The following is a 25,499-nucleotide window of genomic DNA, read 5'->3' on the forward strand; positions in this document are numbered from 1 at the left end:
TTGCACATCACCATGACAACATTGGGCTGTCCACAATAAACATGAATTTTAATGCAGTCCTTTAGATGTTTTAGTAATTATAAGTTCTAAGACAACTGTTTTTCTGTGACTAAAGATGTGCTCAGCAGGTTATCACAATACAGCCTTCTTCAAATGAACATGTTATTAAAATTCTTTAGATTATAATTAAATGCAGAAAAAACATTTTGTCTATATCCTTTGAGACATGGAGGACAGCCTGATCTACTTCTGTACAAATGGTGTATGTTTATATGTCACCACAAGGGGGGACACACTAAACTTCAAAAACTTCACTTCCTATCAATGGACATCAGGGCAAGTAGATACATAGAAGCAGCCGGTTATTGAGAAAACCTTGGCTTCGACTATACAAAAACGAACGCCTGATATCCCCACTGAAACCTCTCGCACATTTATTCCATAATCCCGATTTCCCTCCAGGCATGAACATCCAAGCATTTCAATGGTGGCTGAACAAAAGCCTTTTCAGAATTGGACATTTCCTTACGCCCAACGGTCCCATTTCAGTAGGCCACTGCTGTTCTAAACTGGAAATGCCCGCTTCAGAACAATTCAGACTTTAACAGATTAGACGTTTCCTACATTCCCTTGAACCAGACAAACCAAATAGATACAAGGTAACGATATACGAGCAATGGTGCTCAAACCAGGGTCCCCGCAAAGGAGGAATTTCCCTCATTTACTCATCCCTGGCGGATAGGAATGACAAACCAGCATGCGCTCGCTCTTGGGAAGAGGACTTGGACATCCAGCTGGATCCGGAGACGTGGTTTCAAGTTTTCAGACGATCGTCTAAAGGTATTCTGAACATTTCATTAATCAAAGCTAACATCAAAATTCTAACAAAATGGTACTATGTTCCTGTGCGACTTTACAAGATGTTCCCAGAGACTTCACCCCTCTGTTTCAGAGGATGTGGTCATTTAGGCACGATGCTCCATACCTGGTGGACATGCCCCTGCATACGAAATTTTTGGAACAGATTTCTGCATCTAGTGCGGAAGGTTACGGGAGCTTCAATTCCTCAGGACCCTTCGTATATCCTTCTGAACCGCAGGTTACACCACACCCCTAAGCACACTCAACAACTAATTTTCTTTATGTGCTTGGGAGCCAAGATCACTTTAGCAAAGGCCTGGAAAACCTCTAAGGTTTCCCTCTTGGCTGCCAGGTACAAAATCTCCTGGGTTATGGTTCAGGAATAAACAGTAGCTAAACTGCGGAATACCACCCAACAATTCGAGTTGACCTGGGAACCATGGGCCCAGCACATCAAAGTTCCACTATATCCAGGGCACTTACAGTCATAAAATCTATGCGGATGGAATCACGACCCTGATCCCTGTATAACCCCAGCTCCCCACACCTTTCCCTCTCCTATTCTAGTCCAACAATAAGATACTGGTCTGATGGTCTCTTCACCCTAGAGTTTTCGCCTTCTGTTAATCTTTGTTGAACTGACTGGAATTTACTAGTACTAAAAAAGTTTTCCGGAGAGGGCCTGGGAGCTCCAGAGTATATCCATCTGTCTCCCTCCAGGGGGCACAATTTCTGAGTGCTCCCGGGGGGAGCGGAGGGACACAGGTGGGGGCCTCACCAGCGGGAGCCCCCCGAGCTATCCCACTCCACAGTGTGAGCCCATAGGGGTGGAGTGGTGATCTCGGGGGCTCCCGTGGGAGACACCACCGGGTTTAAAGCAATACTTTCTAACCTCCCACTCAGGCCTTCTTTTATATCATTGCTGAAAGGTTGAGCTTCGACAATACCGAAGCCTTATGGCGACAGACACCAAGACTAAGAAGAGCAGACCTGCCTCTAGCTATATGATGGAGGTCTACTCCACTTATCTAGTCGCCACTTGCCCTGGAGAAATCTTGATGGAAATTTTTTTCCCTTTTTAAGGCCTTCTGTTCATGTCAAATACACATAGTTTAAGACAGGGATTGGCTTCACCTCTTCAACAACTTTTATGTTTTTTTTTTTTTAAGGTCCCGAGGGCCCAAGTACAGTCATGATACGATTTAGGTTGTTTATTACTGCTTTACTATGGTTTTAGATCCCTAAACATATTTCTTACCTAGGGGCTGTTTACCTAGAGGAGATGTACCTTCGCACTCCAAGTCTCCCACGCTCTACTCTAGTCTCTCAAGTATGAGCGTGCGAGACACTGTTATACTTTGTTCTAAATTGGTTACTAAAGGTGTAAAAAAATACTGCGCTGTGAAAAGAAGTGTTCTACCCAGCTGCCAACACTACTGAAGACTACACAGTAACATACAAAAATTAAAACAAAAAAGTGTGGCGCTTAGGTGGCAACAAACCACATGAACCAGTAAGGCACTAATTCAAGCAAAGAAAATTACATACACTTAAAAAAAAGAAATTATGTGTAAATTCCGTTGTATATTAAGAGATCTTACTCCCAGGTGGAAGAGTGCATGAACCTCATGCACACAAAAGGTTAAGGTAAATAAAATTAATTTAACATATACAGTCCATCAAGTGAACGTCTAACAGTCCTTGAAATGTGTAATATCAATCACAATTCCAAATTTGAGGTGACGTGAAAAAAGGTGAAATTCAACTTCTGATGTGTAGAATAATACCACCACCACCGTGATAAAGAAGGGGAGAGGAGGCTTACCAAATGACGTGGACTCAGAGGAAGGCTTACGCCTCTCGAGTCATATGGGCCTGTAGGTTAGCAAACCAGATAATCATACATTTAGTATGTAATCTCCCGCAAGTCTTCAGGTCATGAAATCATCCGTAGCGATCCTCCTATAGTGCTCATCCCACGAAAATAGGGGGCTCAGGTATCAAAGACCATGGAAGTAGAAAACTAGCATAGCGTGATACCGTTTTAACATCCAATTTATTAAAAAATAATAATAAAATTACACTCACATTTGGTTCAATCGTAATAACATAGTCAGAAAGTAGCGATGTCTGTAAGGGGGTCCACCCGACGCGTTTCAACTAAACAGCCGTCCTCTGGGGTGTGGACCCCCCCAAACAGCATCGCTTATAAGTACAAAATGACCCCAAAATAACCAATGACCCCGGAAGCACTTGGCACTTCCGGTCACATCTTTCGGAAGTGTATATATTAAAAACTCCTCCATGTATATTTATTATCCTTACATATAGCATCATCCCCATCAGAGATGCCGCCAAATATCCAAAATATAAGCGAGACTGTGAATATTTGGATATGAAAGATTTTACACATCTTGGGCATAAATTACCACCCGTCCTGTGTCATAACCAAGCCTCGTTCTGATCACGAGGCCTGGCCATCCAAACAGCAGCATGCAGCATAGTCAAGCCTCGCTCTGATTATGAGACCAGGCCTCATATTAGCATCCATCCTGTGTTGTAACCAAGCCTCGTTCTGATCACGAGGCCTGGCCATCCAAACAACAGTATGCAGCGTATTCAAGCCTCGTTCTGATTATGAGGCCAGGCCTCATATTAGCATCCATCCTGTGTCGTAACCAAGCCTCGTTCTGATCACGAGGCCTGGCCTTCCAAACAGCATGCAGCATATTCAAGCCTCGTTCTGAAAACCAAGCCTCGCTCTGATTATGAGGCCAGGCCTCATATTAGCATCCATCCTGTGTCGTAACCAAGCCTCGTTCTGATCACGAGGCCTGGCCATCCAAACAACAGCATGCAGCATATTCAAGCCTCATTCTGAAAACCAAGCCCTGCTCTCAGAACGTTTAGCCAGCAAACACTTCCCAGGACCAAGCCTCGCTCTCAGAACGAGGCCCAACCCACGGACTGGCTGCAACAATCATTATCTAGCCGCATACTGACCGCTTGTGTGTATATGAACCCGCCCCACATAACCTCCCCATAGGGGGCGTCAAGCAACTTCATAGCAACAGGGCGATGCCATACATATCACATACAGCGTCTGCCGGAGTCATGGTCTTAAGGGGGGCATCAATATAAACTTTACACATATTTAGTAGATATACAAAGTATATATATATATATACACAGATATTCACATGAACATATTCACCATAAGGGGGGAAAAAAAAAGGAGGAGAAAAGGGGAGATAAAACATTTACTCCACCTCAATAGGGGTCATTAATTTCTCCAAAAAACCACGCTACTAAAACAAATTAAAACAATTGGCCACCAATCAAATAGTATTCCCACCATATACCATTTGTAGTGAGTACATCATGCAATCACTACAAATTAAATATACATAGTTCGACTGAATAACAATCGATTTTAATGCAAATGTAGATCAATCAGGGGAGGGCCAATGAATAACTAAAAAGATATTATTAAAAAAAAATTAAAAAGTTGTTATTTTGTCCTTATGCTTGATTAATAAATGCATTTATGTCTAGCTCCACGTTCATTCCAAAAGGATGATAAGTCTGTAGCTCATAGATCCAGAATGTTTCAAGTCTTGAAACACCCCTGGTGTTAGCTCCGCCCCTCCATGGTGCAATATATCTGTCTATGACCAGATACTGAGTTCCCATAGGATTTCGAGCATGGTGTTGTCGATAGTGACACGGAACAGTATGTTTCAGGCTCCCAAGTTTTATTAAGTTAATGTGTTCAGACACACGAGTGGTGAATGATCTTATAGTTCTACCTACATACTGTTTGCCACAAGGACAAGTCAGTAGATACACTACGTTTATTGTGGCACAGGTGCAGAACTGTTTGATCTTATAAGTGCGGCCTGTTACGGTAGATTTAAATTCCTTAGTGCTGCCGCGTCCACTGCTATTATGATGACAAACCGTACACCTTTTGCATGGATAGTAACCTGTCCTATTGTGAAAGAACATGGGTTTTACAGGGGGGTTGATGATAGAGGGGGCAATCTTACTTTTCAATGCAGGTAAACCCCGGTAGACCACCTTGGGTCTTTCCGGTATGAGAGGTCCAAGGACTTTATCGTTCCTTAGGATGCTCCAATGTCTTTCAAAAATATTCTTAATTTGTTTGTGCTGTGTAGAGAACCGTGTTAGGAAGGACCATTTATAGTGGCCATCATCCTCCCTACGAGGCCTCTCCCCCAGCAAAGAAGTTCGATCAATATCCAAAACCTTCTGCAATTCTCTATCGATATCAACCCCACTATAGCCCCTATCCAAGAATCTAGACTTCAAGACATCAGCCTGTATTTTAAACGTGTTGATATCAGTACAATTCCTGCGAAGTCGCAGGAATTGACTCTTAGGAACAGAGTTCAGCCATGTTCTGTGTTGGCAACTATCCACAGGTATAAACCCGTTTCTATCTGTGGGTTTAAAATGTGTGCTCATCACGAACTGATGTCCTGAAATTTCTATTCCCAAGTCTAAAAAATTTATCCTAGACATACTAGATTCATAGGATAGGACTATCCCTCTATCATTCCCATTAAGGACAGAAAAAATTTTCTTTTAATGCTTCAGATGTACCTGCCCATAGGAGGAGGACGTCATCAATGTATCTGGCCCACAGTTTCAACTGAGGGTAATCCAGAGCAAAGACGACGTCCTCCTCCCATTTGGCCATAAATATAAAACTATATTCTGGAACTTTTAGAGTTTGCAACTCAACACAATTATTTTTGGTTCGAAGGGAAGTTTTACTTACAAACCAAGGGTGTAGCAATGGGGGCAAAATTTGCCCCCAGTTTAGCGAATCTATTTATGGCCAAATGGGAGGAGGACGTCGTCTTTGCTCTGGATTACCCTCAGTTGAAACTGTGGGCCAGAAACATTGATGAGGTCCTCCTCCTATGGGCAGGTACATCTGAAGCATTAAAAGAATTTTTTTCTGTCCTTAATGGGAATGATAGAGGGATAGTCCTATCCTATGAATCTAGTATGTCTAGGATAAATTTTTTAGACTTGGGAATAGAAATTTCAGGACATCAGTTCGTGATGAGCACACATTTTAAACCCACAGATAGAAACGGGTTTATACCTGTGGATAGTTGCCACCACAGAACATGGCTGAACTCTGTTCCTAAGAGTCAATTCCTGCGACTTCGCAGGAATTGTACTGATATCAACACGTTTAAAATACAGGCTGATGTCTTGAAGTCTAGATTCTTGGATAGGGGCTATAGTGGGGTTGATATCGATAGAGAATTGCAGAAGGTTTTGGATATTGATCGAACTTCTTTGCTGGGGGAGAGGCCTCGTAGGGAAGATGATGGCCACTATAAATGGTCCTTCCTAACACGGTTCTCTACACAGCACAAACAAATTAAGAATATTTTTGAAAGACATTGGAGCATCCTAAGGAACGATAAAGTCCTTGGACCTCTCATACCGGAAAGACCCAAGGTGGTCTACCGGGGTTTACCTGCATTGAAAAGTAAGATTGCCCCCTCTATCATCAACCCCCCTGTAAAACCAATGTTCTTTCACAATTGGACAGGTTACTATCCATGCAAAAGGTGTACGGTTTGTCATCATAATAGCAGTGGACGCGGCAGCACTAAGGAATTTAAATCTACCGTAACGGGCCGCACTTATAAGATCAAACAGTTCTGCACCTGTGCCACAATAAACGTAGTGTATCTACTGACTTGTCCTTGTGGCAAACAGTATGTAGGTAGAACTATAAGATCATTCACCACTCGTGTGTCTGAACACATTAACTTAATAAAACTTGGGAGCCTGAAACATACTGTTCCGTGTCACTATCGACAACACCATGCTCGAAATCCTATGGGAACTCAGTATCTGGTCATAGACAGATATATTGCACCATGGAGGGGCGGAGCTAACACCAGGGGTGTTTCAAGACTTGAAACATTCTGGATCTATGAGCTACAGACTTATCATCCTTTTGGAATGAACGTGGAGCTAGACATAAATGCATTTATTAATCAAGCATAAGGACAAAATAACAACTTTTTAATTTTTTTTTAATAATATCTTTTTAGTTATTCATTGGCCCTCCCCTGATTGATCTACATTTGCATTAAAATCGATTGTTATTCAGTCGAACTATGTATATTTAATTTGTAGAGATTGCATGATGTACTTACTACAAATGGTATATGGTGGGAATACTATTTGATTGGTGGCCAATTATTTTAATTTGTTTTAGTAGCGTGGTTTTTTGGAGAAATTAATGACCCCTATTGAGGTGGAGTAAATGTTTTATCTCCCCTTTTCTCCTCCTTTTTTTTTCCCCCCTTATAATGAATATGTTCATGTGAATATCTGTGTATATATATATATATATATACTTTGTATATCTACTAAATATGTGTAAAGTTTATATTGATGCCCCCCTTAAGACCATGACTCCGGCAGACGCTGTATGTGATATGTATGGCATCGCCCTGTTGCTATGGAGTTGCTTGACGCCCCCTATGGGGAGGTTATGTGGGGCGGGTTCATATACACACAAGCGGTCAGTATGCGGCTAGATAATGATTGTTGCAGCCAGTCCGTGGGTTGGGCCTCGTTCTGAGAGCGAGGCTTGGTCCTGGGAAGTGTTTGCTGGCTAAACGTTCTGAGAGCAGGGCTTGGTTTTCAGAATGAGGCTTGAATATGCTGCATGCTGTTGTTTGGATGGCCAGGCCTCGTGATCAGAACGAGGCTTGGTTACGACACAGGATGGATGCTAATATGAGGCCTGGCCTCATAATCAGAGCGAGGCTTGGTTTTCAGAACGAGGCTTGAATATGCTGCATGCTGTTTGGAAGGCCAGGCCTCGTGATCAGAACGAGGCTTGGTTACGACACAGGATGGATGCTAATATGAGGCCTGGCCTCATAATCAGAACGAGGCTTGAATACGCTGCATACTGTTGTTTGGATGGCCAGGCCTCGTGATCAGAACGAGGCTTGGTTACGACACAGGATGGATGCTAATATGAGGCCTGGCCTCATAATCAGAGCGAGGCTTGACTATGCTGCATGCTGCTGTTTGGATGGCCAGGCCTCGTGATCAGAACGAGGCTTGGTTATGACACAGGACGGGTGGTAATTTGTGCCCAAGATGTGGAAAATCTTTCATATCCAAATATTCACAGTCTCGCTTATATTTTGGATATTTGGCGGCATCTCTGATGGGGATGATGCTATATGTAAGGATAATAAATATACATGGAGGAGTTTTTAATATATACACTTCCGAAAGATGTGACCGGAAGTGCCAAGTGCTTCCGGGGTCATTGGTTATTTTGGGGTCATTTTGTACTTATAAGCGATGCTGTTTGGGGGGGTCCACACCCCAGAGGACGGCTGTTTAGTTGAAACGCGTCGGGTGGACCCCCTTACAGACATCGCTACTTTCTGACTATGTTATTACGATTGAACCAAATGTGAGTGTAATTTTATTATTATTTTTTAATAAATTGGATGTTAAAACGGTATCACGCTATGCTAGTTTTCTACTTCCATGGTCTTTGATACCTGAGCCCCCTATTTTCGTGGGATGAGCACTATAGGAGGATCGCTACGGATGATTTCATGACCTGAAGACTTGCGGGAGATTACATACTAAATGTATGATTATCTGGTTTGCTAACCTACAGGCCCATATGACTCGAGAGGCGTAAGCCTTCCTCTGAGTCCACGTCATTTGGTAAGCCTCCTCTCCCCTTCTTTATCACGGTGGTGGTGGTATTATTCTACACATCAGAAGTTGAATTTCACCTTTTTTCACGTCACCTCAAATTTGGAATTGTGATTGATATTACACATTTCAAGGACTGTTAGACGTTCACTTGATGGACTGTATATGTTAAATTAATTTTATTTACCTTAACCTTTTGTGTGCATGAGGTTCATGCACTCTTCCACCTGGGAGTAAGATCTCTTAATATACAACGGAATTTACACATAATTTCTTTTTTTTAAGTGTATGTAATTTTCTTTGCTTGAATTAGTGCCTTACTGGTTCATGTGGTTTGTTGCCACCTAAGCGCCACACTTTTTTGTTCTAAATTGGTTACTGAATCCTGTTTAGATTCTATCTTCTTTTATTTCATGTTATTGCTCTATGATTGCTGTAGATGATACATGATGTATTTGTCAAAACTCAAAACTCAATAAAAACTATTGAAAGAGAGAAAACCTTGGCTTAAAGCAGTTGTTAGGTCTTAAAGAGTGTCTCTACTTTTGTTTGTCTGTGTATATGCGCTATGTGAATCTGTATGGGAGTGGTTTATAATTATCAGTTAGCTGCTGCACCAGCAGGACTATAATGAGGAAAGTTCCAGGGTCTGCATCCCTGTACATGTGATTTTTTTTCCCTTTGGAAGTATCTCACCAAAAATAAAATTTATGTTGTAGGGAATGCCAAAAATCTGATCTTAGTGCATCTGTGTACAGATAGCCATATAGCATTGTCAAAAAAAAGGGGTAGGTGGGTATGTGCGCTAACTATAATAACATTGATAATTGAAAGCAGCCAGCACCGTTTGTTGATCATCAAACAATAAAAATAAAAGTCCAAAATGCAGCGCTTGAATTCAGATGACAGTTCTTTCAGTGAAGAGATAGAAAATATGAAGGACCCTTCACCAGCTTCAGTGTGTATGGAAAAGCATACCACACCCAAGTGAATCCAATCTGCTTACCAGAAGGTAATTATAAATGAACATATAATCATTAATCACAGGATGCCAGGGTGTCACTCTCCAAATTCTGCAGGTAAACTGCAAAAGATCCAATCATTGAATCACATATAGCCACCTGTTCTTCGAACTCAGAGTGGATATAATATCCATTCACCAGATATGATATTACCCAAATGGATCAAAATAAGGCAGTAATAGTGAAGCCCCTAGGTAAAAGAACAGTAATATACAGGCATTATTATGTATAGTAAAATCTGCAGATCTCATAGTGCTTGTATTGGCCAGCCTGACATGTTTCAACCAACAAGATATCATCAGAGGCGTGGCCTATCAATACAAGCACTCCCATATAAATACTAAGCCCAGTGATTTGTAAACCAGAAGTTTGAACAATCTGGCATTACCGTCAGCTGGAAGTGTAATCAATGTACAAGGAAACCACAGCCGCACGTGCGCAGTTGGCCAAGATTCCGAAAAACCGTAAATAAACAAACAGTGACAACTTCCGGAAGGCAGAACCCATCCAATCATCGTTGACCGGAAGTGATGTCACTGGAGCGCACCCCAAACGCACTTGCGCTCCAAGTCACACAGCAGACAAAGGAAGTAAGGCGGATTTCATGCCTGGTCAAAACAAACAGCTTATATCGCTTTCAGACCACAAAAAAGGGCCCATCCTCATCCAATGTGGCAATCTCCGACGTCATTAATGATTTACAAAGCAATTAAAATAATCAACTTAGATAATCACATGTGTCTGTGAAGAAGAAGTAAAATGAATAAATGGAGGCTCTCTCCAATCAGTCACATGTGAAAAACAAATGAGTTACTACTGACAAAAACACCCATGAGTATTTATATATAAAAAAGAAAAAATATATATAATAAAAGTATCTGAATGTCCAAAAATAAAACCACGGCCATCTAGTGTAGGACACAGATAGTATATAAAAGCTGATATAAAACTAACAATTGTTAATAAAATAATTCACATCCCAAGTCATAAATTCAGCGGGTTTCTAATCGTGACATCTCCCTCTTGGTCATACTTCCTTGCAAATGGGGATTAAATCTATCTATAGCGATGAAGATAGTTCCAGCTAAATTTTTATATGGCACTCTAGATAGTGGCGTGAAAAAATATGTTTGGGAAAACCCTTTTTGAGTTCATTACGTGTTCATACACTCGAACGTTCATTGCTCGTAACGTGCACCCCACATGCTGTAGGCCACATGGACAGATCAATAAATAAACTACATTTTGGGAAGTGCAGGTTACATAGTTACATAGTAGGTGAGGTTGAAAAAAGACACAAGTCCATCAAGTCCAACCTATGTGTGTGATTATATGTCAGTATTACATTGTATATCCCTGTATGTTGCAGTCATTCAGGTGCTTATCTAATAGCTTCTTGAAACTATTAATGCCCCCGCTGAGACCACCACCTCTGGGAGGGAATTCCACATCCTTGCCGCTCTTACAGTAAAGAACCCACTACGTAGTTTAAGATTAAACCTCTTTTCTTCTAATTTTAAGGAGTGGCCACGAGTCTTGCTAAACTCCCTTCCGTGAAAAAGTTTTCTCCCAGTATGGTATTTGTATATTGAAATCATATCCCCTCTCAAGCGTCTCTTCTCCAGAGAGAATAAGTTCAGTGCTTGCAACCTTTCTTCATAACTACTCATAGCATACTCTAGGTGCGACTGGACCAGATATATTGCCAATATTCTGTTTTCTTTGTTAGCAGCAGCTTGGCATTGCATGCCATTGCTGAGCCTATCATCTACTAGGACCCCCAGGTCCCTTTCCATCCTAGATTCCCCCAGAGGTTCTCCCCCCAGTTTATAGATTGCATTCATATTTTTATCACCCAAATGCATTAGTTTAAATTTTTCTACATTGAACCTCATTTGCCATGTAGTTGCCTACCCCAATCATTTGTACAGATCTTTTTACAAGGTTACCACATCCTGCGGAGAAGTTATTGCCCTGCTTAGCTTAGGATCGTCCGCAAATACAGAGATTGAACTGTTTACCTCATCCTTCAGGTCGTTTATGAACAAATGAAATAGGATTGGTTCCAGCACAGAACCCTGGTGGACCTCACTACCCACCCCTTACCATTCCGAGTACTCCCCATTTATCTCCACCCTCTGAACTCGCCCTTGTAACCAGTCTTCAATCCATGTATTCACCCTATGGTCTATGCCAGTGGACCTTATTTTTTACAGTAAACGTTTATGGGGAACTGCTTCAAATGCTTTTTCAAAATCCAGATACACCATGTTCACGGGCCTTCCTTTATCTAGATGGCAGCTCACCGCCTCATAGAAGGTTAATAGATTGGTTTGGCAAGAACAATTCTTCATGAATCCATGTTGATTACTGCTAATGATACCATTCTCATTACTAAAATCTTGTATATAGTCCCCTTCAAGAGTTTACATACTATTGATGTTAGGCTAACTAGTCTGTAATTCCCAGGGATGTATGTTGGGCCCTTTTTATATATTGGTGCTACATTGGCTTTTCTCCAATCAGCTGGTACCATTCCAGTCAGTAGACTGTCAGTAAAAATTTGGAACAATGGTCTGGCAATTACTTGACTGAATGCCCTAAGTACCCTTGGGTGCAAGCCATTTGTGATTTATTAATGTTAAGTTTGCCAAGTCTAATTTTAATTCTGTTAACCATGGAGGTGCTTCCTGTGATGTATCATAAGGATAAACACTGCAGTTTTGGTTACTGAAGCCCCCCGATTCCCTTGTAAAGACTGAGGAGAAGAATAAATTCAATACCTTCGCCATCTCCCCATCCTTTGTAACCAGATGTCCTTCCTCATTCTTTATGGGGCCAATATGGTCTGTCCTCCCTTTTTTAAGGTTTACATACTTAAAGAATTTCTTGGGATTTTTTTCGCTCTCCTCTGATATGTGTCTTTCATGTTCTATTTTAGCCGTCTGTCAGGTGATAAATGTATCAATATCCTATACCCTGCTTGTAACATGAGACTTGCAGTGCCTTGCAAAAGTACTCATCCCCTTGGCTTTTTACCTATTTTGTTACATTACAGTCTTTAGTTCAATGTTTTTTTTTTATCTGAATTATATGTGATGGATCAGAACACAATAGTCTAAGTTGGTAAAGTAAAATTAGAAAAATATATACTTAAAACTATTTTTCAGAAATTAAAAACTGATATTTGGCATGTACATATGTATTCACCCCCTTTGTTATGAAGCCCATAAAAAGCTCTGGTGCAACCAATTACCTTCAGAAGTCACATAATTAGCGAACTGATGTCCACCTGTGTGCAATCTAAGTGTCACATGATCTGTCATTACATATACACACCTTTTTGAAAGGCCCCAGAGGCTGCAACACCTAAGCAAGAGGCACCACTAACCAAACACTGCCATGAAGACCAAGGAACTCTCCAAACAAGTAAAGGACAATGTGGTTGAGAGTTAGGTTATAAAAAAAATATCCAAATCTTGGATGATCCCATCAAATGATGAGCACCATCAAATCTATCATAACCAAATGGAAAGAACATGGCACAACAGCCAACCGGCCAATAGACAGCCGCACACCAAAACTCACGGACCCTGCAAGGAGGGCATTAATCAGAGAGGCAGCACAGAGACCTAAGGTAACCCTGGAGGAGCTGCAGAGTTCCACAGCAGAGACTGGAGTATCTGTACATAGGACGACAATAAGCCGAACGCTCCATAGAGTTGGGCTTTATGGCAGAGTGGCCAGAAGAAAGCCATTACTTTCAGTAAAAAACAAAATGCCATGTTTTAAGTTTGTGAAAAGGCATGTGGAAGACTCACAAAATGTATGGAGGAAGGCGCTCTGGTCTCATGAGACTAAAATTTTACTTTTTGGCCATCAAAGAAAACGCTATGTCTGGCGCAAACCCAACACATCACATCACCCAAAGAACACCATGGTGGTGGCAGCATCATGCTGTGGGGATGCTTTTCAGCAGTTGGAACTGGGAAACTGGTCAGAGTTGAGGGAAAGATGGATGGTGCTAAATACAGGGATATTCTTGAGCAAAATCTGTACCACTCTGTGTGTGATTTGAGGCCAGGATGGAGGTTCACCTTCCAGCAGGACAATGACCCCAAACACACTGCTAAAGCAACACTTGAGTGGCTTAAGGGGAAACATGTAAATGTGTTGGAATGGCCTAGTCAAAGCCCAGACCTCAATCCAATAGAAAATCTGTGGCCAGACGTAAAGATTGCTGTTCACAAGCACAAACCATCCAACTTGAAGGAGCTGGAGCAGTTTTGCAAGGAGGAATGGGCAAAAATCCCAGTGGTAAGATGTGACAAGCTCATAGACTTAGCCAAAGCGACTTGGAGCTGTGATAACCGCAAAAGTTGGCTCTACAAAGTATTGGCTTTAGGGGGGTGAAAAGTTATGCACATTTACTTTTTCTGTTATTTTGTCCTATTTGTTGTTTGCTTCACAATAACAAAAAAAAACATCTTCAAAGTTGGGGGCATGTTCTGTAAATTGAATGATACAAATCCTCAAACAATCCATGTTAATTCCAGGTTGTGAGGCAACAAAACAGGAAAAATGCCAAGGGGGTGAATATTTTTGCAAGGTACTGTAAAATGACATATTTTTCTGTCTTTATTTACAATGATAAACATTGTAATTATGCATGGAAAGTATCCTTTCGATTTTTGAAAAAACAAAACCCCTTTGGGGGGCATCTAATATATTTGGTGCTACCTGAAGCCTGAGAAGGGGGTGACCTGTGAGCGATCAGGAAGCATTGGGCCCAATATCTTATTATATTTTAAAACCCCTCCAATGTTTGGTCATGATCTTTTTGATGTCATAATGTTGATGTGAGTAGGTTGTGACCATAGAGAGATTATGATCATTCTCCCTAGATGGGGATTTACTTTTACCTCTTATAATAGAGGTCCTATCCATAGCGCCCACTTCTTTAATAATTGTATCAAGGTCAGCCATCATATAGCCCTTTTCAATAAACGTATTTTTCAGAGTCAAAGCCTGCTCAAAAAAGTCTTCCTTCCAAGTGCAATTTCGCCTCAGGTGTAAAAATTGACTCTTTGGTACAGATTTTAGTCACAAGGAGTGATAGCAGCTGCCCTATCCAATATACCCATTTCTGTCTGTACTTTTGAAAAAAGTGGACATATTGAACATACCATCCCTACTCTAATATTCATTCCAAAAATTTATGTTTCTTGTACTAGTCTCAAACTGTAATGAGATACCCAAAGTGTTCTTATTAAGTTGCTGCCTAAAAGTAGCAAGCGACACTATATCGTCATCCCACAGGAGGAGTATGTCATCTATATATCTTCCCCAGAAGACCAATTCCGGTCTCCTACTGGAATAGACAACATCCACCTCGCATTTGGCCATGAACAAGTTTGCCATGCTAGGTGCAAATTTAGCACCCATAGCAACCCCTCTGTTTTGGAGGTAATGAGTCCCTCCAAGTCAGAAATAATTGCGAGTCATGGCAAACCTCACTTAATCCAGTACAAACTCCCTTTGGCCATGGCCATGATGTAACTCTCTTTGCACTCATAGACACCTACAAGTTGAAGCACTTGTGAACAATCCTTGATATAAGAGGGAGTTTGTAATACCAACGGTTGTAAAACGAGATGTAATGGAATCCATGGAATCCAACCCACTTATAATAGGCCTCCCTGGTGGATTAACAAGGTCCTTATGTACTTTCGGTAGAAAATACATGACAGGCTTTCTTGGAGCCATAGGTATCATATATGCTCTCTCCTTTTTATCGAGAAACTTATCTTAAACTTAAAACCCAGTTTAGTGAGCTCTTTTTTGTATTTAAAAATAGGATCATGACTTAATGGGATGTAGGTGTCAGTATCAGAAAGAATTCTGTTCATTTCAGAAATGTAAGCTGTTTTATCCAACACCACTATCCCTCCCCCTTTATCCATGGGACGAACAATAATATCGCTCCTCTTTTTCAAAGATTCTAATCCCTCACGGAATCTAAAGTTGTTACGATCTTTTTTCACTTTAAGTTTATCTTTATCTTTCAAGACTAATTCTTTCAAGACAGAGACTGATGGGGGACAAAACCAGGAAGATTAACGAGAGAGAGGCATTGGATAAACCTGAATGCCTTACCCCCTCACTGTCATTCCTTAATGGTTTAGGGCAGTGATGGTGAACCTCGGCACTCCAGATGTTTTGGAACTACATTTCCCATGATGCTAAACTACAATGAGCATCATGGGAAATGTAGTTCCAAAACATCTGGAGTGCCAAGGTCTGCCATCACTGGTTTAGGGGTTTGTGACAGAAAATATCTTTTGATTTTAAACTTTCTGATATATTTCTGAACATCAATAAACATCCCAAACGTACTCAGGGACTTATCGGGCCAAATTTAAGGCCATGATCAAGTACAAACTTTTCATTGTCTGTGAGTGTACTATTGCTGAGATGAAAAATCCCAGCATTACTTACACTGTTCTGCTTTTTTCGGTCAATTCCTCCTTCCCCCTCTGGTCACTCTTTAGGTTCTCTACCCCCTTTGTTTTTTTGAGGGACCTTGGGAAAAAAGAAGAAGAAGAGGAGGAGACAGGATAGGGCGGAGGACGTTCCCTTTGATGTTGGGTCCTCCTAGGAGGATAACAACCAGGGCTATCCCAACCAGATTGTCGATATCCTGGTTGCGAGTTTCTATGTGTAGGAGCAGATGGATGCTGAACAATATATCTATTGTCATAATCATTATAATAATCGTCATGATTCCCAGCCAGAGGCTCATAATGATTATACACTGAAACTTCTTCCGGATAAGGTTGTGTGGATAATTCTGTTGCCCATGCCCATTTCTTCCATGATTATTTTTGTATCCTTTTTTAACTTGAGGATATATGAGCTGTGTTGGTTCTTTAGGTCCAACCTTCCTCCAATCCCCAGTGAGTGTATTAATATTTTTGTCATCCCTGTCTCTCATTGGGGACACAGAGGCATTAGGTCTCAGATGTGGGGCTGGTCCAGAGGTGTGTCCTGCCCCTCCATGGGCATGAGCGGCCCTCCTGACCTGCCACTTAAACACCTGATTCATTTTGTAGTCATCCAAATCTCTAACAAATTTTTAATTATTTATTTTTTTGATCTACATCCTCTTTTTCAGGGACTTTTTTGAGATTATCAGACTTATTTTTTATATTCCTCTGACTCTTTATAAGATAAAAATGTATATTTAATGTCAGATATATCCTCTTCAAGTTTGTTTAGTTTACATCTCTTTCTGGCAATTAAAAATCGCAAAAGATTCAAACCAACATCATTAAAATATCTGTATGACCCTGGAAGATCGGCTTTATCCTCCTGTGGGGTGAGCTCAAATCTTAAGCTTCTAGGGACCATGCTATCTTCAAGATATTTTTCCAAGAAAGCTATATCCCAATGGCTATGAACCTCTTCTACCAGGAGATTTCTTAATCGAATAAACAAACCCCCTATGTCCAAGTTTTGTTGAACCTCTCCATTATTAAAAGCATCTCTGAGATTTAAACGTGAATTCCTAAAATCAAACACATCCATAATAAAAAATAAGATTGCTCAGAAAGCAGCAAATACCAAAATCAACTAAAGCTGTTATAAAAAAAAAGGGGTAGGTGGGTATCTGCGCTAACTATAATAACATTGATAATTGAAAGAAGCCAGCCAGCCATATAGCATTGCATTTTACAGAAAAATACAGAGCTGCAGATCGAAAAGAAAAGACGATTTTAAATAATATTCAATTGCAATATGACATGTGCCGCAATTGTATACACTATATTATTATTTTTTATTTGCTTTTTTTCAAAGTTAGCTGTTACAAATACATTGACGCTGCTCCCATCTGGCTGTCTAGGTACATGTGGCGGATGGGCACTGCGCTGATGCGCATGGATGTACCCGTACATCTCCCACATCCGCAGCTTGTGCACGATCAATGGTGCTTTTAAACCCCGCTAGCGGGCGGAAAATGGTTTAAAAATACCTGCAAACCACTGCTCAAGCGGCGCTTTGCCGGTGCTGCGGTGGCGCTGCCCATTGATTTCATTAGCGGTATACACCGCTCCTAAAGCGCCTCAAAGAAGCTGCTTGCAGGACTTTTTTTTAGCGTCCTGCCAGCACACCATTCCAGTGTAAAAGCCTTTGGGCTTTCACACTGGAGTGACAGGAGAAGCTCTTTACAGGCACTTTGCAGGCACTATTTTTAGTGCTATAGCACCTGTAAAGTGCCTCAGTGTGAAAGTAGCCTTATAGCCATCATAACTGTATCATGGCAGTATTTAAAAAATAAATAAATTAAAAATGTAAAAACATAAATAAAAATGTGTATTTTTTTCTTTTAACTCCTTGTCACCAGTCAGTGTTCCTAGGCACTGCCACCAACTCAAAGTATCCCTAATAGCTGTCACACCAGTTACAGTGTTCCTGATCAGCATCACACTACTGTCATACCTCCACACTTCTCTACTGTACATACTGTCCTCTGTCATACTTCCACACTCCTCTCCTGTACATACTCTCCTTTGTCATACCTCCACACTCCTCTCCTGTACATACTCTCCTCTGTCATACCTCCACACTCCTCTCCTGTACATACTGTTCTCTGTCATACCTCCACACTCCTCTCCTGTACATACTGTTCTCTGTCATACCTCCACACTCCTCTCCTGTACATACTGTCCTCAGTCATACACCCACACTCCTCTCCCATACTTACTGTCCTCTGTCTTACCTCCACACTCCTCTCCCGTACATAATGTCCTCTATCATACCCTCCACACTACTCTCCTGTAGATACTGTGCTCTGTCATACCTCCACCCTCCTCTCCTGTACATACTGTCCTCTGTCATACCTCCACACTCTTCTCCTGTACATACTGTCCTCTGTCATACCTCCACACTCCTCTCCTGTACATACTGTCCTCTGTCATACCCTACACACTCCTCTCCTGTAGATACTGTCCTCTGTCGTACCTCCACACTCTTCTCCTGTACATACTGTCCTCTGTCATTCCTCCACACTCCTCTCCCATACTTACTGTTCTCTGTCATACCTCCACACTCCTATCCTGTACATACTGTCCTCTATCATACCCTCCACACTCCTCTCTTGTACATACTGTCCTCTGTCATACCCTCCACACTCCTCTCCTGTAGATACTGTACTCTGTCATACCTCCGCACGCCTCTCCTGTACATACTGTCCTCTGTCATACCCTCCACACTCCTCTCCTGTAGATACCGTGTTCTGTCATACCTCCACACTCCTCTCCTGTACATACTGTCCTCTGTCATACCCTCCACACTCCTCTCCTGTAGATACTGAGCTCTGTCATACCACCACACTCCTCTCCTGTACATACTGTCCTCTGTCATACCTCCTCACTCCTCTCCTGTACATACTGTCCTCTGTCATACCTCCACACTCCTCTCCTGTAGATACTGTCCTCTGTCATACCTCCACACTCCTCTCCTATAGATACTGCCGTCTCTCATACCCTCCACACTTCTCTCCTGTACATACTATCCTCTGTCATACCTCCATACTCCTCTCCTGTACATACTATAGGTGATGCTACACTAAGCTCTATTCCCTGACCACTCGTATAGAACCAATCATTACAGTACATTGGTTTTGACACAATTGGTTGATTTGTTTGATACACATGATATTGTCTGGTATACAATCAGTCTAGAAACTTAAAACATCTCACACATGTGGTATCATTAGACTCAGGAGGAGTAGCAGATTTTTTTTTGTGTTTTTTGGTGTGTAATTCATGCTGTGTGAGAATTAACTTGTTACAATGACAAAATAATTTTCTTATTTTTTTCTTAATTTTCTAAAAAAAGTGACAAAAAAATGACACCTTCAAAAACTAACCATGCCTCTTACTAAATACCTTGGACTGTCCATTTTCCAAAAAGGTGTAATTTGGGGGTATTTGTACCGCCGTGGCATTTTAGGGCCTCAAGAAATGAGAGGTTGTCACTACATGAGGATTGATTAATTTTCAAATATTTATATACCATATTTGTAGACTATAACTTTCACAAAGACTAAATAATATACACTGATTTGGGTTATTTTACCAAAGAAATGTAACAGAATATATTTTGGCCTAAATCTATGAAGAAATAATACTTACAGTATTTGCAAAATTTTAAAACAGAAACTAAGAAGTGTTTTTTTCAAAATTGTCGAGATTTTTTCATGTATATAGTGAAAAATAAAAAACCTAGTGGTGATTAAATTTCCCCCCCAAAAGAAAGCTTGATCTGTTTTAAAAATGTATAAAAATATAATTTGGGTACAGTGTTGCATGACTGAGTAATTGTCATTCAAAATGTGGAAGTGCTGAAACGTGGAAAATGGCCCAAACTGGATGACTGACTCAGACTGTAAGGGGGTAAAAGTACCTGGACTTGAGGTGGCTGAAGGATCCAGCACTGTCCTCACCCAGGCCGGTTCTTGTGCTGTACTTTGTGACTTTATAAATACACCCGCAGTCTTCTGGGACCTGTGGTATATCCCAGAAAGTTGCGGGCGGGGAGATGGAGGGGCGGTAGAGCCTCCAATCTTATTGCCTATGTGGTCAGAGCAGCAGTAGAAACGTGTACCTGCTAGAACTAGGTACCTGCTCTCAAAAAATAAAAATGGGAGAGGAGGGAGAAGATGGTGTAAAGTTGAACTTCCCCCCTTTTAGGGTAAGTTCTGCTTTAAATACTTTCTGGATACAAGGAACAGGCATTAAGCCAGTAAAGTCAGAATGAATTTAGAACTCCAGATTTACATATCTGTCTAGATTATTGACTCAAAATGTACTGAAGTTATTGATTAAGCAATATAATGTTGCCAGACACCTACCGTTTTTAGGAAAAGAAACTTGAGTGGAAGCCTTTATATTTCTATCATTACAGATTTCTTGTACATTTTTATGTTACATTTATAATGTACTTGCTCGTTAATTGTTATGCTGTTGAGAAACATTTCACAATTTTCCCGTTCATTTTCTATCATTATAATAAACCTGAGGGAAATGCTCAGGCGTCTGCTGAGCCAACTGCTTATACTTAGTGGGTTTCATTTTTGAAAATAACTTCATGTTGCTTAAAGCTGAACCCCAGGCAAGTGGTAACACAGTTTAAATACATATACTGTATGGAAAGTCTTTTTTTCTGCCAAATTATATGTGATACTGTGCAGTCGCTTGTGTTATCCAGGCACGCCTTCCTGGTAGCACAGCTGGGTCCTTAATCTCCACTGTGACATCAGCTCACCTTCAATCAAGAACAAATGCCCTCACTCTCTAAACAGGGAAGCAACTGAATACTGGTGAAGCAATCCCACCGCTTTCTCCTCCTATCAGAATGTACTATGTGCATGCTAGGGATGAGCTTGGTGTTCGAGTCGAACGCATGTTCGACTCGAACACCGGCTGTTCGCCCATTCGGCGAAGCCAGAACTCTGTGGACCGTTCGCACCAAATTCGTGTGGCGCTCACGGCCCACAATGCACTGCGCCATCGCAGTGCATTGCTGGCTCATGATTGGCCAAGCATGTACTGTGACCCCACATGCTTGGCCAATCACAGCGCCGGTAGCGTGGAGAGCCATGATTGGCCATAGGCAAGATACCTGTGGCAAATTATAGCTCAGGCTGTGTAGTACACTCACCACACTATATAAGGCCTTATGTAGTGTTCCGGCGGCTGCAGGAGTTAGTGGATGTTGTCTGTGTGCCTTCACCGCACAATACATCTGTATCTACCCTTCATTGCTGTTCTGAGTGTTCTCTAATTGAGCCATCTGCCATCTGCAGGAGTTAGTGGGTGACTGGGTGTTGTCTGTGTGCCTGCACCGCAGAATACACCTGTATCTACCCTTTGTTGCTGTTCTCTAATTGAGCCACCTGCCATCTGCAGGAGTTAGTGGGTGACTGGGTGTTGTCTGTGTGCCTGCACCGCAGAATACTCCTGTATATACCCTTTGTTGCAGTTCTCTAATTGAGCTATCTGCCATCTGCAGGAGTTAGTGGGCGACTGGGTGTTGTCTGTGTGCCTACACCGCAGAATACACCTGTATCTACCCATTGTTGCTGTTCTCTAATTGAGCCATCTGCCATCTGCAGGAGTTAGTGGGTGACTGGGTGCTGTCTGTGTGCCTACACCGCAGAATACACCCGTATCTACCCTTTGCTGCAGTTCTCTAATTGAGCCATCTGCCATCTGCCATCTGCAGGAGTTAGTGGGTGACTGGGTGTTGTCTGTGTGCCTGTACCGCAGTATACACCTGTAGCTACCTATATTGCTCTTCTCTAATTGAGCCATCTGCAGGAGTTAGTTGGTGTTGTGTGCCTCCAGCACAGCACAGTATACATCTATATCTACCCTTTATTGCTGGTGTTCTATAATAAAGGCATCTGCAGGAGTTAGTGGGCGTTGTGTGCCTCCAGCTCAGCACAGTATACACCTATATCTACCCTTTATTGCTGGTGTTCTATAATAAAGGCATCTGCAGGCGTTAGTGGGTGTTTTGTGCCTCCAGCACAGCACAATATACACCTGTATCTGCCCATTATTGCTGGTGTTCTATAATAAAGGCATCTGCAGGAGTTAGTGGGTGTTTTGTGCCACCAGCACAATATACACTACCCAATTGCTGGTTTTCCCATCTCCCTGCAGACCATTACCATGTCTGGAAGGCCAACAAGGAGAGGCAGACAGGCATGAGCCAATAAAAGAGGGCAAGCAGGCTCTGTGTCTAGAGACAACAGTGCTGGTCGTGGACGCGGTGCATCATCATCAGCATGTGGCCATGGGACACGCTTGTCCTTATTTTCGGCAACTGGACGTGTTGAGCCACATCATGCCGAAGACTTGGTAGAGTGGATGAACAAGCCCTCTTCATCCTCCTCATCCTCTCTTACCCAGGCTCAGGGTACTAGCAAAGCAGCTGCCAATGCATCCTCCTCCCTTGTCTCATGTCATCATCAGTGACTCCTTCCCTAGACCCACCACGTCCTCCTGAGGAGTCCCCCGAACTGTTTGAGCACAGTGTTGGGTACATGCTCCAGGAGGATGCCCAGTGTTTTGAAGGCCCTGATGATGATACCCAGCTAGAGGAAGGCAGTAGCGTGAGCACAGAGAGAGGGGATGCTCAAGAAGGACAGCAATCTAGCAGTCATGTTCCACAAGCTGCAGCATACTGCCAGGTTTGCTCCAGTGATGAAGAGGTAGAGGATGATGAGGGCACTGACTCCACATGGGTGCCTGGTAGGAGATAGGAGAAGGAGGGGGAGGAGGAGGAGGAGGATTCACATCTCCAACGAGGCAGGATGCCTGTCTTTCACGGCCCATTGGGTCACTCTTCTGGCAGCTGGGAAGGATGCAGGACAAGGTACAGTAGTATTGGAGGTTGTTCCGCCACCATGCCTCCAAAATGCTACTACTGGTTGTGACACACCTCTCTCCTCCACCCCCTCCTCTTCTTCTTTCTCAATGGCCTCTTCCAGTGCTCTGTCCTCGGAACCAGTGGTGCTCCGTAGGCGTTCAAGGGGTTACACAAGTACGCAGGCAAAACGATGCCATGCCATGCTTGCACTGGTTTGTTTGGGGGACAGGAGCCACACTGGGGCAGATATTTTGTCAGCTCTGCAGGGGCAGGCCGAGAGGGGGTTGAAGCCACGCCAGCTTAAGCCAGGATTGGTGGTTTGCGACAATGGCACCAACCTCCTATCCACCCTCCGACAGGGACAACTGACCCATGTGCCCTGTGTGGCTCACGTCCTTAACCTGGTGATGCAGCAGTTCTTGGGCAGGTACCCGGGCTTACAGGATGTCCTGAAGCAGGCCAGGAAAGTCTGTGTGCATTTCCACCAATCATTTAATGCCTGTGCTCGGCTGGCTGAGCCCCAAAAGGAGTTGAACCTGCCCAAGAACCACCTTATATGTGACATGCCCACCAGGTGGAACTCAACGTTGGCCATGCTGCAGCGGCTGCACATGCAGCAGAGGGCCATCAATGAGTACCTGTGCAACTACGGCTCCAGGACAGGGTCAGGGGAACTCGGTTTTTTCTCACCACGCCAGTGGGGCATGATCAGGGATGCATGCACTGTCCTGTCACCATTTGAGGAGACCACAAGGAAGGTGAGCAGTGACAGTGCATGCATCAGTGACACTGTACCTCTTGTCCACCTGTTGGAGCATACGCTGCATGGAATAATGGACAAGGCACTTGAAGCAGAACAGAGGCCGGAAGAGGAGGACTTCCTTGCCTCTCAAGGCCCCCTTTATCCAGACAGTGTTCCTGCTGTCCCACCCATCACACAGGAAGAGGATGAGGAAGAGGAGGAGGAGGATGATTGTGTCAGCATGGAGGTGGAGGCTCGGAAACTTAGCATCGCCAACCGAGAGTAACTGTGAGGACTTACAGTGTTGTGGCACCAGCACCACTACCAGCACCACAACCACCAAAGGCCCTATTTTTCTACCACTGTTCAACAATGGCATGTAATTACAATTCTTGATATAATTGTTCACAGCAGGGCTCTCCAGCGCCTGCCAAGAGTCACTTTGAAGGCTTACAGTGTTGTGGCAAGTGTTGTGGCAACACCAATACCTTAGGCCCACATTTCTGCAGAGCATATAGGGCAGGCCCCTACTTTCAAACATCCAACTTACAAACGTCTCCTACTTGCAAACGGAAGGAGACAACAGGAAGTGAGATGAAAAAAGATGGATGACAAAACAAATTATACAGGGGTGATAACCCTTCCTTATGTTTTCCAAAAAGCTTAAAAATAGATTTTTTGACTGGAGCTACACTTTAAAAATGTACCAGTTCAAAATTACAAACAGATTCTACTTAACACAACAAACCTACACAGTCCCTGTCTTGCTTGCACCGCCTGTATACTCCTGTTCTGAGTATATAGGGTCTGTGGGCCCCACGCCTTTCCTTTTTTTAATATGGGTACGGGGTTCCCCTTAATATCCACACAAGACCCAAAGGGGCTGGTAATGGGCAGGGGGGCTACCTATGCCATTTTTCTCAATGATTTTCATCCATATTCCCGGAACCAGATATTACATTAAAACCGCAAGCAGTTTTAAATGACTTTTTTTCCGTTAAATGTCATTTTGTGCAGGGACTGTTTTTTTCACTTTAATCGTCATTAAAATCAGTGCTCCCGAAAAACATTTTAGGCATTGACCCATATCCCCTGGGGCAGGAGCCAGGTCCCCAAACCCTTTTTAGGACAATATTTTTCCTATTAGTCATTAAAATTAGCACTTTTTATTCCGAACGTTCAAGTCCCATAGACTTCAATGGGGTTCTAAAATTCGCACAAATTTTCGGTCCGTTCGAAAGTTCTGGTGCGAACCGAAGCGGGGGGTGTTCGACTCATCCCTAGTGCATACAATGTAGCCTGGCTCCTAGTGCTGCCCCTCCTTCCCACTCTGCTGTACCAGGGATTGCTTGAAGCTGATAACAAGAAAATACAGTGTCTCACATAAGTGAGTACACCCCTCACATTTTTGTAAATAATTTATTATATCTTTTCATGTGACAACACTGAAGAAATTACACTTTGCTAGAATGTAAATTAGTGAGTGAGCTTGTATAACAGTGTATTTGCTCTCCCCTCAAAATAACTCAACACACAGCCATTAATGTCTAAACCACTGGCAACAAAAGTGAAAATGTCCAAATTGTGCCCAATTAGCCATTTTCCCTCCCCAGTGTCATGTTACTCGTTAGTGTTACAAGGGCACAGGTGTGACTGGGGAGCAGGCGTGTTAAATTTGGTGT

The sequence above is a fragment of the Lithobates pipiens genome, unplaced genomic scaffold (assembly GCF_037356315.1).
Source record: "Lithobates pipiens isolate NorthernLeopardFrog02 unplaced genomic scaffold, aLitPip1_a1.2 Scaffold_25, whole genome shotgun sequence".
NCBI classification, from domain to species: Eukaryota; Metazoa; Chordata; class Amphibia; order Anura; family Ranidae; genus Lithobates; species Lithobates pipiens.